Here is an 18817-nt window from a genome sequence, read left to right on the forward strand (position 1 = left end):
AGACCCTTGCAAAGTAGAAAACTCACAAGAGATGAATAAAGAAATCAGGAAATTTAAATTGAACAACGCGGTCTACAAATAAGAACTAAAAACAAGTTGGAAAAAAGTGGAAAAACTTGAAAAAAAGCTAATGGCTCAAAAGCTGGACAAAGTAACTACAACATGCTGGATGAGAAGAAGCTAAACTAAGCTCTAAGTCGTGATATCCATGAGAGGAGAGGGCTGGTGAATTTCTATTGCTTGAAGCGATAATTTTCGTCACTGCAGAGACGAAACGGTTTTCGTCGCTGCAGGGACGAAAGCAGTTTCGTCGCTGCAGTGACAAAAAAAGTTTCGACGCCGCAGTGATGAAACAATTTTCGTCGCTGCAGCGACGAAAAAAGCGGGTCGCCTGAATGACGAAAATAAATTTTCGTCGCAAAACTTTGCGACGCGCGCTGATATGAACCAAAGTATCTTAGTCTTCAAAGAGTTAAAGGAAGTTGTTGGAGAATCCTATGTCCAAGTTGACAACAAATTGGAGTTGCATTAAATGCACTCTAGTGTCATTTATGGCAACCTCAAGTGGCATTGAATGAAGTCAAGAACAAGTCCAACTTCATTTACTACAAACTCAAGTTGCATTAATGGAAGTCTAAGTTGAACTCAAGATGCATTAAATGAACAAGACTTCAAAGTACTTGAAAGTAGTTCAAACTCCAGTTCATTCACTCTTGAAGGGTTACAAACTCTTGGTTTTATGGTGGAGGAGTTTCATTCTCGGATTTAAAGCATGTTTAATTGTATTTTCAGTTTTAAACATTTCATTTATGTGTTTTAAGTTTTATTTGTGGAGTGGTTCGAATCTTGAGTTTAGAAACAAGTTTTCTCTACTCTTGATATTGATCATCAAGGTAAATCCGTTCTAACTTCTTCCTTGGGTTGACATCATCTCGATTCGGGGGTTTTAGCATTTGTGATCTAGGGGTTTGCATAACCATAAGGGTTTTTAGATCCAATTGGCTATTGTTTTCTTATCATTTGGTATCAGAGCACTAGGCTCTAGATCGGATATATGTTTCCGTTTTCGTATTGCTCTTCTTGTTCTTTGTTTTGAAATTTTTGTTCTTATTGTTCATCTCGTTACATTCTGTCCACGTATCTAAAATACAAAAAAGTGTCATTTTCATTCTTCTTTTCGTCTTGTTGTCTTCTATGAGTTTGTAGATCTTTGTCTTATCTACAACGTTGTCTTATTTCATATCTTGTGATTCAATTTGCTTCTGGGTGAAAACTTCGAAAATTGACATTCTATTCTGGAAAACTGCTATACCCGAGAGCATGTGTTATTCTTTGTTCTTTTCATTTTTTACTTCCAAATCATGCTAGATCTGAGTTGTGCTGTTGAAATTGCCTATTTTTGTTAATCTAGCTGTTGGTAATAAATCATATCAATTGTGTTTTGATTTATTTCCACAACTAACCGTTACTCATTAAATTTTTGGCGGTTACAATTATCTCAATTAATTTCCAGCAATTTGTTTTTCAATTCTCATGATGTTCTTGTGTAACTCATATCTGTTGTCAAGGCTAAATTAAACTCCATAAATTCTCAAAATATCCTAATTGTTCAAGAGTTACATTTTCTGGTCTTTTGAACTTCTTGTTCCATCTTAATTATCATGTTCCAATTCTGTCACTTTCTTCTTTAGCTTGTTTCTAATTTGAGTTTTGAGATAATGAAATTTAAGCTTATTGAGCCATGAGCTTTTCCTTTGCATTTCTTGTGTTTTAGAATTGCATGCTAGAATCATTCAAGTAGCCTTGATCAAGCTATCTTGTGGAGTGGTTCGAATCTTGAGTTTAGAAACAAGTTTTCTCTGCTCTTGATATTGATCATCAAGGTAAATCCGTTCTAACTTCTTCCTTGGGTTGACATCATCTTGATTTGGGGGTTTTAGCATTTGTGATTTAGGGGTTTGCATAACCATAAGGGTTCTTAGATCCAATTGGCTATTGTTTTCTTATCAACGAGGCAAGAGTTCGACTAGACGAAAAGCAAATTTGATGAACATGTCGAAGCTCTTAAAGTGAGGTGTGAGAAGAAAGAGAATAGGTTTGATGATGGCGAAATGGGCATATCGACATTCACCTCGAACATTCTTGAAGTACCCATTCCTGCCAAGTTCAAAATGCCCACAATGAATTCGTATGACGGGTCTAAGGATCGAAAGACTATGTCGAGGTCTTCGAAGGCCTCATGGACTTCTAGGTGACCTCGGATGCCATTAAATGTCGCACATTTCTTATCGCTTTAATTGGAAGTGCACAACCCTTATATAGAGGCTACCGGCCAGGTCGATCTTGACCTACAACCAGCTGAGGAAAGAGTTCTTAAGCTAGTTCTCTTATTGACACTATGATCGAAAAATAGTCACACATCTGGCTACCATCCGATAGAAGGAGAGTGAAGCCATTAGAGAGTTTGTGACCCAATTCAAAGAGGAGCAGCTAAAGGTCATACACTGCTTAAATGATTCTACCATGTGCTACTTCCTCACCCGCTGGCCCTTGAGATGCTGACGATCAAGCTAGGAGAGGAGGTGCCAGCAACCTTCACTGAGGTCTTGCAGAAGGCCAAAAAAGTGATTGATGGTCAGGCCTGATCCGAACAAAGACATGTCGGATAGAGAAGAAGTTCAACCAGAAGAAGTCTAGTAATAAGAACAAAGGGAAAAATGATTCTAAGTCTAAGGACAATGGATCAAATGCGAATTCCTCCGAAGGTCGGTTCGACTGGGCTTCAACCGAAGCCGACCTTACAAACATTACACCCCAACGACAATCCCGATCTTGGAGATATTAACAAACACGAGAAAACTAGGATGGAGAAGTTGCTTAAGCACCCTGAAAAACTTAGAGGAGATCAAGAGAAGCGAAACAGAGATAGGTACTGTCGTTTTCATAAAGATCACGGGCATAATACCTCAAGTTGTTTCAAGCTGAAGCACCAGATTGAATATTTTATTGAAGATGGTTAGTTCAAGAATTCGTTGGAAAGCCGAGATCGAGCTCGACATAAATGAAAGAAGAGAGGAGGCGTTTGAGGACACCACCTCTCATATCTGACCCGACTTGCGATCATCAACACCATTTTCGGATGTTCGAGTGGAGGCCAATCTGGAAACAAAAGAAAGCAATTGGCCAGAAAGGATAAACACGACGAGAGCACTACCCAAGTGCAAAAGCCTACTTGCCCCATCTCTTTTTCCGACTCCGCTTGGTGGGGGTCCATTTGACTCATAATGATTCATTGGTAATTTCCCCCTAATTGACCATGTCCAAGTCAGAAGGGTGCTTGCCGAGAGAGGTGAATCAGCCAATATCTTATCACTCACAAATCTATGGCATTGGGATGGACCCGAGCTCAACTGAAGAAAAGTCTGACACTAATAGTCGAATTCACAATGGAGACTGTCACCCCTGAGGGGTACATCAATTTGCCCATGTGTTGGGATTTTCTCTACCTTTATAAAGATTAGAGACTCGTGCAAGCGCACACGGTCACAAGTAATACTCGGAAGTAATCCAAGGTCGAATCTCAGGGACTTGTTGCTTTTCAAAATCAAGTAATGCAGTGAAATAGTTCAAATATGCAATTGTGATTTAGGAAGAAAATAATGGTGAAATGTTGTTGTTTGGGGTTTTAACTATCAAGCAATTTAATGAAACTCAACCTCCTTGTCTCGTACCTTGTTTTTGATGCAAAACATGGAAAACACACTATGTTGGGAAAATCACCAGGCGCAATTCCTGACTTTTATTGGGATTTGAGTTATACTCTTTCACTACCGCTTTTGGTTGCTGCAGAGGCTAGGGTAACCTACAATCATATTCCTATGTGTGATTACAATCCTAGAGAATATCTACCAACTCATTTGCATTATGGGTCAGACGATCTATTCCTAGGACCATATTTTATGCGCTTATTCCTAAGTCACATCCCATATTGGTTTCCTATTATTTTACCTAACTCACCTTTCCCAAGGTTGGACTTTAGTGTATAAATCAAGTTCCCACTGCCAAATGGAAAAAAGACGTAAAGAGAAGTTTTTAGAAACAAACCCAAAAAAGTGCTAGGCGCAATCCGGCCAAAATCTGGAGCGTGTTGAAAATCAAATCATTTCACTAAGGCATTTCACAAGGAGGTTGATAACTAATTTAGAACATGATTAAATGAAAGTAAATGCACGAAATCATAAAGAAAGTATTTTTCATTGAATTTAAATGAATAAATAAGCCGTACAAGGGTTCTAGCTTGACCCTCTTCTCTTTCGAGCGTGAGGGGAGTTGAAACTCGCGAAAGAACTTTAAAATAACAGAATGAACAAAGAACGGAAGTAAGAAACTGAATTAAAAGCACTACGAAAGGTAAAAGTGTGAAAAAGGAAGAAATGAACAACTAGAACATGAACATAAACCCTAAAAACGTGTTCTTCAACTAGAGAGCATCTAAAAGAAGATGAAATGAAGCTTGGAAGGGATGATTTGCTGAGGAATGGATGGCTTCCTTTTATAGCACCATAGGTTGGTTGAAACTCCCCTCCATTTTAACTGGATAAGGGTTGAGATTCACCTAACCACCTCACTTGGACTTGGACTCACGGTTTTGAACATGTGGGAAATGTCCTCCTTGCCCTTCATTAATCAAAACGTGCGTTTTGACAAATTGCCTCAAAAAATGCACCAAGCGCAATTCTGCAAAAGACAGAATTCTGTTATTTTCTTCCAACTTTGACCGCATTTATCTCATATTTTTCCTAAAGTACCATAGTTTGACTTTTATGCAAAAATAATCTATGTATGTTCTACTTTAAGAATATGTGGTTCTTTTTGGTAAATAATAATGGGAAATGGCTAAAAAACGTGGTCAAACAGGGCTACCGACACATGTTTCTGCAGTAAAAAGTCAACCCTAACACCATGACAATTGGCCAATGCGACACCCAAGTCACCAACATGGACGAGTTTGTGGTGGTTGATGGTTGCATATAATGCCTTTTTTGGGCGACCCATCATCCATGCACTTCAAGCCATCCCGTCAGCTGTTCATTAGGTTATGAAGTATCCAACTCCAAACGAGGTCGGTATTGGTTAGTTTTTCCTTAAACTCGTAGTTTGTATTTATGTAAAAACAAATGTATATTCAATAAATTTGTTGTTGAATTTATAGCATTGCATTGTCCAAAATCCAATAAACTAAACATCCAAGGTTATTATCATGTAATTGGGACAGTATATATATTGGGTATATATTTGATATACCCCTCATATACTAGGTATATATTTGATATACCCTTTGTACACTAGGTCTATATTTGATATACCCCTGATATATGAGTGGATAATGTCTCGTGAATAACCTAAAGGGTCTATAGTATATGGATAAGGCTGGGTACCTTTCTCGCAACAATATGGATATAGCCCACTTTGTAAATGTTATAGACGACTCGATCCAGGTCGTTCGTGTGAAGACATGCAAGTGGGGGTATCCTATACAATTAGCTTGTATAAGACCAGATCGCAAAATAGCCAATCTTTAGATGTAACGTTGTTGACTAACAGATTACTGTTTTATAGCATGACCAGACAACTCATTCTCAATCCTGAGTGAGTTATGGACTCCTGCCTGTGAGGGCTCGTCCTTTAATCTGTATGGGTGAGAGTAGCCCGAGTCGCCGACTCAATATTCCTACCATTTTGGGGATGAGACCGAGTGGGGGCTGGGAACATAACTTCACAATATGGAATTCACTCCTCCTCGACTTTAGGGAGTAGACGAGTGTTCTCTTAAATGCTGACTCCGGGACTTCACAACTGGTCGGACCATAATCGGGTTGTTCATTAGAGGAGCAGCGGTATTTAAGGAGTAAGATGTGACTCAGGAGTAAAACGGTAATTTGATTCACCTTGAGTTACGAGCACTCGTGAAGGATTGACTTGTCATTAATGATCGTATATCCGTGGACACGAAAACATTCTGCAGTGAGAAGAATGCAGCTGCGGGTCTTTAGTGGAGTGACCCGCAGTTAACGAATGTTGATTAACTCGGTCAATGTGTTTGACCGATTAGTCTCGTATCGTTGGGTCTTCTGATTTATTTGGTCAGGAAATTGCTAACTAACTTAACAACTCCTCGTAAGTGTGACCCAATATTGTCGGACCTCAGAGGTCCACCCTAATAATCCTGCCATAGGGAAGGAAAATATCGGAGCAAAACCTAAGAGACTCTTATCCATTTCTGGAGTTTGCCTTGGTTTTGATTTCCATACAATGAACCCTCCGTAGGGATGGTCGCTCCAGGACGACACGCAGGTCATGTATGAAACCTCACGGTGCAAACCAATGGCGGAGACCGCAGGATGTGTTGTCACACGTCCTTCTCCCACATACGATGAACACTATCTCTATTCACCTCGATATTGAACCATGCAAACACCTTCCGTAGGGAGGCCGCGCCCAGGGCGACACGATGCCGAGCATGGAACTCACAACTTGAATTTAAAAGAGAACGTGAGAGAGAGAGTAAAGTATGTTATATATACTTTGTATATCAAATATATACGATGTATATTACATATTCTCCTTTGCTCCCACTTAGTATTCTAAGACCAGGGAATATTACTTAGATAAATCCCGGTTAAGTGAAATTAACTAAGTGAATTTTTAGTCGGCCCAATATAACTATTATATCGGAAGTTGTACAATAATGTCTTAGTTCATTCAACACTTTAATAAACCAACGACATTATTCCTTGTATATAAAATATTGACTAATTCAACCCCCAGGTCGGTTCCCCGGTAGAGGTGTTCCCTTACGGTCAACTTAAATACCTCAACCTAGACAGAACCTTCGTTAGACAGGGTTCCCTTATAGACAACATTTTATATTTAGTCTTTTATTATTTCATTTTGAACCTAGTTAAAACAAAATAAAAGACTACCTCCTAATCACATTAGAAGATATAACCTAAGGTCTAATTAATTTTAAACCCCTTTAAAATTAATTAACTTACACCTTATGTTTGCATGCAACTCTTTATTATAGATTTTAATTTCTATCTACCACATTTTATAACTCTTATAAAATTTTAAGCAATTAAAACTATAAACATGCATTGAAAGCATACATTAATATAATAATTATATTATCCAAAATAATGTCATGCTCAATGGAACTTTATTTTCATCTAATTAATACAACACTTATATTAATTATGAAAATAAAACATGCATACATACATTATAACATTTATAACTATATGATGCATGACCATACATACATACTATATATCAAACATACATCTTATGCATGTAACCTATGGTGGGATTTTAAAACTATATGGCATACAATATGCTATATGATTTTAATTAAAATATACATTCATAATTCATAAAATAATTAAATAGCAAAGTTGGAACGGTTTTTGGCACCCTAAGAAAACGAAATAATACAAAATAAGAAAACCGACTGCATCCACCCTCGAACCGCGAACCAAGGCCTCCGAATCGCGTCGAAAGACACCCGGGACAGCGCCTCGGCGTCTAAAGGCAGCGCCACGGCGCAGTCTGCGCAGTCTGCTTCGCTGTTTTCTGCAACTTTTTGCCCAATCCGACGCCAGGAACGACTTTCGAGCGACCCGGACTTACAGAAACAATGCAGAAACTTAATGCCCAAAACACCGAGCCCTTACATGATCAAATCACGAAGTAAAACACTATCTAGGTGCCAAAAACTGGAAATTTTCCAACCCGCAAACCCATATTTCGAAAGTATGAAATCACCCACCAAATTTAGCGATTTTGATCCAAAAAAATCAGAACAGCAACCTGGCTCTGATGCCAATTGAAGTGATGAGAATCCCGGAGTGGAAGCGGATCTTCGTTGCTGATTTTCGGGATACAAATCCGAAATTGAAAGAAGGAAAATGCAGAGGAAACTTTACCTTTTGAAGAACGTTTCTTCAACGAGTTTCCCTCGAACACCACCACCATGTCTTCCTCGCTATCCTCTTGGGTCTCGGGATCGTGCTGGTGGGAGCAATCCTTTGGAACGAGAAGGAGAGATTGGGAGCGATTTGAGAGAAAATGATGGGAGATCCTTTTTTGTTTTTCTCTGTTCTGTAAACCTCTTCTTCACCTTCTCCAACACTTGGAGAAGAAGAAGAAGGGTGACGTGGGGTAACTCCCCACGTCACAACACCTCCCACTCCCCTGCAATTTTGTAGGGGAGTATAATAATAATAATATTATTATTATTATTATTAATTAATATATATATATAATAATTAATATATATATATAATTAATTAATCAAATTAATTAATAAATATAATTAATTATTAATCCAATTAATAATTAATAAATATATATATACATAAATAATTAACACTTATTTATTTATTATAAAATTAGAATCATATTCTAAAACATTTCTCTCGTATAACCTATAGTTTTATTATACATCTTATGCACATTATTTTTACCCAATAGTTTTAATATGAATCTTATTCATATTAATTTTATTTGAATCTCATCCAAATAATATCTCTCATAATATATAGTTTTAATTTACAATTAACTATATATTATAATGTATCAATATACATATAATCCCTTAAGTAATTTGAACAATTCAAATTCTTCCAAAAACTTGATACTCGTTTTACCCGTTATGAGCTAGCAAGGGGACCTAATGGACCTACAGATCCGAAGCTCCAACGATGCAAGATTAATCGGTCAAACTCATTGACCGAGTTAATCTAGATTCGTTAACTACGGGTCATTCCACTAAAGACCCGCAGTTGCACTCTTCTCACTGCAGAATGTTTTCGTTTCCATGGATATACGACCATTAATGACGAGTCAATCCTTCACGAGTGTTCGTAACTTCAGTTGGGTCAAATTACCGTTTTACCCATGAGTTACATCTTACTTCTTAAACACCACTGCTCCTCTAATGAACAACCCGGTTATGGTCCAACCAATAACCGGAAGTCCCTCTCGGCCAATGAGAGGGTGGGGCCCCTTGTTCAAGTCCCGGAGTCAGCATTTAAGGGAACACTCATCTACTCCCCTAAAGTTAGGGAGGAGTGAATTCCATCTTGTGAAGTTATGTTCTCAGCTCCCCACTCGGTCTCGTCCCCAAAATGGTAGTAATGTTGAGTCGGCGACTCGGGCCACTCTCACCCATACAGATCAAAGGACGAGCTCTCATAGGCAGAAGTCCATAACTCACTCAGGATTGAGAATGAATTGCCTGGTCATCCTAAGAAATAGCAACCTATTAGTTAAAGGTGTTACATCTAAAGATTGCCTATTTCGTGGTCCGGTCTTATACAAACTCATTGTATAGGATACCCCCACTCGCATGTCTCCACACGAACGACCTGGATCGAGTCGTCTGTAACCTTTACAGAGTGGGCCGTATCCATAGTGTTGCCAGGATAAGGTACCCAGCTTTATTCATATACTATAGACCCTTTAGGTTATTCACGGGACATTATCCATTCATATATCAGGGGTATATCAAATATATATCCCGTATATCAACTATATACCCAATATATATACTGTCCCGATTACATCATAAATAACCTTGGATGTTTAGTTTATTGGATTTTGGACAATGCAAAGCTATGATTCAACAACAAATTTATTGAATAAAACTTTATTAAATAGACATTTGTTTTTACAAAATACAAACTACGAGTTTAGGGCAACACACCCAACATGTTGAATGTTGAAATAAAGGTGTTCTTGTGATGTTGGATTGCCATGTCTGGATGATAGTGGCATATGATGCATCATTATACATACATACTCTATTTCAAACATACATATTATGCATGTAACCTACGGTGGGATTTTAAAACTATATGGCATGCAATATGTAATATGCCTTTTAATTAATATACACATTCATAATGCATAAAATAATTAAATAGCAAAGTTGGACCAGTTTTTGGCATCCTAAGAAAGCAAAATAATACAAAAAATTAAGAAAACGACCGCAACCGCCTAAGGGCAGCGCCATGGCTGTTGCAGCAAAAAGCCGTAGTAGCAGCGCGGCGGCACAAAAGCATGGTGCCATGGCGCTGCACAACGCCGTGGCGCTGTGTTCTATCCCTGCAGTTCCATGGCGCTATCTACGCAGCCTGTTTCATCTTCTTCGCTGTTTTCTGCAACTTTTCGCCCAATCCGATGCCACGAACAACTTTCGAGCGACCTGAACTTACAGACTCGATACAAAAACTCAATTCCCAAAACACCGGGCCCTTACATGATCAAATCAAGACTTAAATTGCAATCTACAGGCCAAAATCCAGAAATTTTCCAACCCACAAACCCATATTTCGAAAATAGGAAAACACCCACCAAGAACACCGATTTTGCTCCCAAAAAATTAAAACATCAACCTGGCTCTGATACCAATTGATGAGATTTGAATCTCTGAGCAAAAGCGATGATCGTCGTTCATCAATTTTGAGAAACAAAATTAAAGGTGCATAGATGAAAATACAGGGGAAAAGAACGTTTCCCTTACCTTTGGAGAACGTTTCTTCAATGGGTTAAACAGAACACCACCAATAGAACTTTCGTGCTATCCTCTGGGTATCAAGATCGTGCTTGTGGGAGCGTCAGTTTGGAACGTGAGGGATAATTTTGAGACTGTCTTTTTCTTGAGAGAGATGAAGGGGAAGAAGCTGTCATTCCTATGGGTTCCTTTTTGCAGAACTGTTCTGCATAACCCAAAATATATGACGTGGGGTAACCCCCATGTCATAACTGCCACCCCACTCCTCTCCAATTAAGCAAGGGAGTGTGTTAATATTAGAATTAAAATTAAAATTAAATTAGTATTAATAATTAATATTTAATATATAATATATCTATATATAATTAATTAATTAATCATATTAATTAATTACTAATCTAATTAATAATCTAATTAATATATATATATATATATATATATATAAATCAAATAAATAATTAACACTTAATTATTGATCATAAAAATATAATCATATTCTATAGCATTTCTCTCGCATAACCTATAGTCGTAATTTACATCTTATGCACATTATTCTTGATCTGTAGTTTTGATATGAATCTTATTCATATTAATTTTATTTGAATCTTATTCAAATAATATCTCTCAAAATATATAGTTTTAATTTAGAATTAACTATATATTAGAATGTATCAATATACATATCATCCCTTCAGCAATTTGAACATTTCAAAATTATTCCAAAAACTTGATCCTCGTTTTACCCGTTGTAGCTAGCAACGGGACCTAATAGATCTACAGATCAGAAGCTCCAACGATACGAGATTAATTGGTCAAACTCATTCACCGAGTTCATCAACATTCGTTAACTACGGGTCACTCCACTAAAGACCCGCAGTTGCACTCTTCTCACTGCATAATGTTTTCGTGTCCATGGATATATAACCATTAATGACAAGTCAATCCTTCACGAGTGTTCGTAACCACAGATGGGTCAAATTACCATTTTACCATTGTGTTACATCTTGCTCCTTAAATACCACTGCTCCTCTAATGATCAACCCGGTTATGGTCCGACCAATAACTGGAAGTCCCTCTCAGGCCAGTGAGAGGGTGGGGCCCCTTGTTCAAGTCCTGGAGTAAGAATTTAAGAGAACACTCATCTACTCCCTAATGCTGAGGAGGAGTGAATTCCATCTTGTGAAGTTATGTTTCTAGCTCCTCACTTGGTCTCGTCTCCAAAATGGTAGGAATATTGAGTAGGTGTTTCGGGCCACTCTCACCAATACAGATCAAAGGACGAGCCATCATGAGCAGGAGTCCATAACTCACTCGGGATTGAGAATGAGTTGCCTGGTCATCCTAAGAAATAGCAATTTGTTAGTTAACGGTGTTACATCAAAGATTGGCTATTTCGCGGTAAGGTCTTACACAAAATCATTGTATAGGATATCCCTACTCGCATGTCTGCACATGAACGACCTCGATCGAGTCATTTGTAATATTTACAAAGTGGGCTGTATCTATAATGTTGCCAAGATAAGGTACCCAGCCTTATCCATATACTATAGACCCTTCAGGTTATTCACGGAACATTATTCACTTTTACATCAGGGGTATATCAAATATATACCTAGTATATCATGGATATATCAAATATATACCCAGTATATCAAATATATACCCAATAGATATACTGTCCCGATTACATGATAATAACCTTGGATTTTGGACAATGCAATGCTATAAATTCAACAAAAAATTGACTGAATAAAACTTTATTGAATATACATTTATTTTTACATAAATACAAACTATGAGTTTAGGGCAACACACCCAACAGAACGTACACCTTGTTGGTATATGTAGTGTCTACTAATTCGTTTAAGCCTTTCTTGACCATTCTTAAATGGTCTCAGGATCCCTCTCATTTGGATGTGGTATCGGTTCATTCATGTCCCCTCATCTCTAGTTGGGCGTCACATGCCCACCAGCTTCCGCTTTGGTTCGTCCCCGAACCACATCTTACTGGGAGAGGATCTGCTCTGATACCATCTGTAAGGCCCAGGTCCAGGATTCTGAATCCGGATATGGCACCTCTTTGCCTCAACATTCTCCTGCGACCTGGCTGCACCACCGTCTTTTTATGAGTTGCTTAGAACAGCGTAGACTATCCCTACAGACCAACACGTGTCCTTTCAGCATGCTCTGATACCAACTGTAACGCCCCAGGATTTTCAACATCCCAACGGGGACCATTATTAAGTGCCACCTAAAAAGTCCCACTCGTACTGGATAATTAAACCAGTAGAATTACAAGCTATGACAAATTCTCACCACGCTTCCACTGCGCTACTTTGATTAATAACACTTAACAAAAGCTCGCACTAGACAAACCCAACAACACTAAAGTTCTAACGAATCTCAAATTAATAGTTAAAAATTTAATAACAATCCAACCTTATAAAACTTCTCAATGAAATCTTCACTAATCATAAACCATCCACTTCACGAATCTAACTTTCTTAAATAGCAGCGAAGCAAAAGCTAACTCAAGTTCAACTTGAACAAATGTATTATACTGATAAATATCCTCAATAGATTACATCACCACAGTTCAAGTAGCCAAACAAAATTAATGTTCTCAAAATAATAACGAATTGTCAATCCTAAAACATCGTTTAAATATGGAACTTAACCAACCAATTGTTAATCTAATAACGGACTCAAGCTACAAATAAATAACTATAACTATCCTATTCAAATTGAAAGTTAACAACACAGTGTTAAATAGTCTCTATAGTGAAGTCTCCTCCTCGCCATCACCATTCCAAGAGTTAGCTCGATAACTGCAAAACTGGAAGGGAAAAAAGAGGGATTAGTACAACCACGGTACCGAGTAAACAGTCCATACCTGAAGGTCACGCACAAACAACATGCTTATTACAAAGAGGTTAAAACAACATGTTTATAAATTCATCATGCTTTACATAATAAGAAAATAAAGACATATCTAAACATGCAACCAACATGCGTAACCCAACATCGCATCTCATCTCAAAGTTCTCTTTCCTGTTTCTCCATGACTTTATCCTTTGAGTCGTATCGACCACTAACCACCATAGTCAAGTTATCGAGATTCTCCAAGCTCACTAGTTCTCTTTCTTTTTACCTACAAAACTAACTCCTTCGAGTGGTACCGACCCCTGACCACACATAGCCAAGGTATCAACACTTCTCTACAGCGTTTGGCATTCAACCCTTGACCACGCATAGCCAAAGCCTCGAATTGTGCATCGATCCTTGGCATTTATCCTTAATGCCTCGATGTCTACTAGGCATGTTGGTCCTTGACCACCACCACGTCAAGACCCATCACTACTCATCAATAGAATCATCGTGCCGGCCCTCGACCTCTGAACCTGGAGCCTCGACACTCATCTATACCAAAGTTGAGGTATCGATCCCCGACCTTTGTACCTACAGCCTCGATACCCAACTAGTGATGTACCAGCCCTCTAACCCTGTTACTCATCCACTCAATTCATTACATCTCGAAACCCTCACCAGAGTCCTACTTGCTATTAAGCCATGCCTCATGCATCAATAATCTCATCACAGTCCAATATGCCATACACCAAAATGATCATACGTAAATACCAATCAGTTTAAAATAGTCCAGCATGATCCAATAGCTCCACCATGCATTGTTCACAGAAGAGGCACAACACACAACTTAACCAGAATATAATCAACAGATCCCCAACATACATCAAACACAACTGATTTTTCACAAATATTCAATATGCTTTCGAAACAACAGTACTGGTATACAATTTTCATCATGCAACCCAATTAGAACATAACAACAATTCAAACATAGCCATCCAAGATTACATGGTTACAATTAATTTTCACAGCCACATATTTTTCCAAGATATATCAACAGTTTTATGAACACGTTTATTAAATGATAACAATGACGAGCAATCATACAAATATCACATGCAGGCACGCGAGCAAATAACCATATTATATCAGCACACAACAACCAATCTCGTAAGTAAGAAAGTACTTACTACAAGTTTTAATGTGCTACTAAGTTTACCGAAAGGTTCCTAAATCCAAAAGCAACCAAACATGGTTAGAGTTCATTTTAAAAACACTTAATTTAGATTGAAACTAAGTTTGGGTGTTTCGTTACCTACAAACCCACGCCAAATCACGTGGGTTATGGTTGGGTCACTTTCGACAAAAGTTCGAGCTTCTAAAATCAAGTTTGAAAGGCTCGAGTTTGCTGATCCGATGTCAAAAAGCAATGGGTAACGTCGAACAGATGTCGAAGCGAGTGCGTAACTCAAAACATAATTCAAACGAGGATGGAAAAACACTGAGTGTCGTCGGAATGAAGAAATCAACACAGATCTGGACAACGGTTACACATCAAGGCTTGGGGTTGCCAGATCGGAGTCAAATGTGTGCTGATCGCGGCTACTGCAAGTGGAAGGAACCCTGCGAAACACTCAAACGCGGGTCGACGACTTCGGGTTGTCGGATTGGGAGCATAAAAATTATTACGGGTTCCATGCGTCGTTGCTGCTGAAACGAAACATTGAGGAGAAGTTGTCATCATACCTCGTCGGAGACTCGACAGATCTATTGTTGAATGCCACAATCTCTTGTAACGCCCCAGGCCCAGGATTCGAAACCCGATTTCGGCACCTCTCTGCCCCGGCATTCCCCTGCGACCTGGCTACGCCACCGTCAAGTTCTAAGCCACTTAGAAGAGCATAGACTGCCCCTACAGACGAACACGAGTCCTTCCAGCATGCTTCCTAGTAAAGCAACTAGGAGGTCACCCAACCTAAGATTGCTCCAAGCCAAGCACGCTTAACTTTGGAGTTCTTATGATTGAGCCACCGAAAAGGAAGGTGCACCTTATTGGTATAGGTAGTGACTATCAATTCTTTTTAACCCTTTATTGACCATTCTTCAATAATCTCAGGATCCCTCTCATTCGAATGTGGTATCGGTTCATTCATGTACCCTCCTCTCGGGCGTCACATGCCCACCAGCTTCTGCCTTGGTTCGTCCCCGAACCACATCTTACTGGGAGAGGTTCCGCTCTGATACCATCTGTAACGCCCCAGGATTTTATATATCATCCTAGGCAACGCTAAATAATTCACCTGGCTAGCCTTAACTCTAAACACGCGATAAGCAACTCCCTGGGAAAATAATTTAAACGAAATAAAGCTTCGACTCCCATACGTTCTGTCAGAAATACAAATGTCACAAACCGTCAGGACTTCGCCCTCCGTAGGCAATCTAAAAACAGAAACATCTCATATCCGCCTCAGTGGCAAAAATTCATAAATAAATAAAACAACCGTACACCTAAACTCCAACGACGACAGTGACGCGTTTACCAGCAACATCCATAACAAATAAAGTAGTTCTAAAGAATACAAAATTTCCTCCGCGGTTCACACCTAGCAATAACATAAATCTCAATGCTACTCGTACCCAACGACCCTTCCCTCTATCCTCACTAACTAAGCTAGTGATCCTTCCTCGGTCAAGCCCTCTCCACGTCATCACCGCGGTCGACCCTGTTCACACCTGAAAACATATAAGGTAAAAAAAGGTGGGGTGAGTACATAAGGTACTCCGTAAGTAGCACTTCCTAACTAGCACAAAAATCATGCTCACAGTCACGGCATAAAGAATAAAACGATAGCAAGGCAATCAAATAAGCAGTGAGAGATAGCAAACAATAACTAGACATTTACATACAACAACCATGCGTCGGAACTACCAAGACCACAACCCATTATTCACTAGCCCTTGTCTCATGGTACTAAACCTTCCTCTATACCCCCCTGTGTTACTCCCCGCTTAACTTCTCGAGGCATGACAGCTCTTGACATTTATTCCCAAGTTACCGTACCCCCTCCTTTTACAGTACTTGATGTTCGACCTTGCCATTTATTCCCAAGGCCTAGCACCACTACTTCGCAAGCACCACTTTACTTTTATCCCTTAAGCCTAACTCCTCGAGTCACATTGACCCTTGATATTTATCCTCAAGGCCTCAATACTCCTCTACAGAAACTTGACGTTCGGCCTTGCCATTTATTCCCAAGGCCTGAACTGTGCACCGGTCCTTGCCGTTTATTCCCAAGGTACCGATGACTTCCCAGCGTATTGGTCCTTGACATTTATCCCCAAGACCCCAATACACGTTTACAGAGATTTGATGTTCGACCTTGTCATTTATTCCCAAGGCCACTACTCAAGGCTTTGAACCTCCAAGCGATTTATATGCATTTTTCAGGTCAGAACACCCATGGTTAACGGACTATCAACCCGTCCCTTTACCCTTCACCCTTCACCACTTCACTAACCCTTCCATGACCACCTACAAGTAAAACTCCCACATTCTAAATCACTGCACCGTTTACAAGCATGCTTTTCCACGTAACAAACAAAATACATCCAACAGCTCACAACCAGAACAATATGAATTAAATTATCGGTATAACCACGCTAGCATTTCATTTACATCCCATTTGCAAAACGTCATGAGCCAGTTACTTCTAACTACAACAGTTCAGAACCTACTAGTCACCTACAACAATAAGAACAGGAAGCATGTTTCCTCAAAAGTGTTCAATAATAGAAAGACGGCAACAAGATCGCTAGAAATCCACAAATCAAACTAGCAATCCCTACATGCTCATTTAAATTATTTTAACAAGAAAAAGAACAGCATCAAAACCATTCCGTTAACGCTAAATAACGCACGCACTCGCCCCCTGGTGCTACTTACACAACCACGTCTTTAAGTTTGCGTCGATCTCACACCTAAGCACCAAAAATAGAAAAAATACAGCAATTTAAATGTACTGTTCAGCCTTCGAAAAACGACTCTACGAGGGTTCAAAGGGCTCATTACCGCAAAACGACTTTGTGTAGGTGTGGGTAAAATAGATCTAGCTTGCAAAGGTGTGGGTAGTGTAAATCGGGCTTCGAATGGATGAAGATAATCGCCGAACACCACCAAAACACTACTGTCCATGTTTTTGCAGCAGCGAAAAGTGCCCAAAACGACCTCCAACGGCTTCGTTTTGATGTCCGTTACTACAAAACAACTTTGCTTAGGTGTGGGTATTCCAAATCGATTTCGTTTGGATGTGGGTAATCCAAATCTAACTTCGAACAAATGTGGGTCAAAGGAAAGTTACCGGCTTTCACGGATCTAAGCTATTCGAGGTTGTTAGGCTCGATGGATCGGAGAAGGGACGCCGCGAAAACAGCCTCACGTGTATCGATGCCACCTGCAGCTGCCCGAACGTCACGCGCTGCCGCTGCCCGTCGTACGTCGCTGCTGCCCGTCGCCGGCTGCCGCCGTCTGCCGCTGCCCAACGCCGCGCCGCTGTTGCCCGACGCCCGCGCCAGCTGCTGCCCGACGCCGCACCCGCTGCTGCCGACGCCCGCGCCTGCTGCTGTCCGACTGAGGGGGCCGTCGTCGGTGCTGCTTCGTCGGAGAAGGAAATCCGGATGGGGGGGGGGGGGCTGGCGGCTTCAAATGAAAGGGAAGGGTGGAAGAAGATGAGGAAGGAGAACAAGATGGGCTAGGGTTGTTTTGTTTTAATTCCCCTTTTTCTTTTATTTTGCAACATATAACTCACTTGGGCTAGTTTCTTTTGTTTAAGGCCCACTTACCCAATCACTCATTGTTAACAAAACCAATAATATAATTTCGTAGTTGGTCCAATGGCCCAGAGCAAGTGTCACATAGCGGAATCCGTACTAAACCATAACTTAATAAATACTACACGCTACTAACTCACCACTAAATCTGTAACAATACACACTAGCCGAGATGCCACACTTAGATTAAATAAAGATCACTGATGAGTCAAATAAAATAAAAAATGAAATAAATAAACAAATCAATAAACAAAATCTATTTTGTTATAAAATTTTCCGGAACTCGGGGCAAGCTAACCTGAGTAACGCGGGGCGTTACAGACTTTCCCCCTTCAAAAACTTTCGTCCTCGAAATTTCGTTGCTCGAACAATTCAGGATAATGGGCCCTGATTTCATCTTCTCTCTCCCAGGTAGCCTCTTCTATTTGGTGGTTCCTCCACAAGACCTTCACCAAATCAATCACCCGGTTCCGCAGCACTTTGGTCTCTCTTGCTACGATCCCAATGGGTACTTCTTCATAGCACAATGTTTCATCTACCTGCAGT

This window comes from Momordica charantia (assembly GCF_013281855.1).
Source record: "Momordica charantia cultivar OHB3-1 chromosome 7 unlocalized genomic scaffold, Mcharantia_2.0 BLBB01000007.1, whole genome shotgun sequence".
NCBI lineage: Eukaryota > Viridiplantae > Streptophyta > Magnoliopsida > Cucurbitales > Cucurbitaceae > Momordica > Momordica charantia.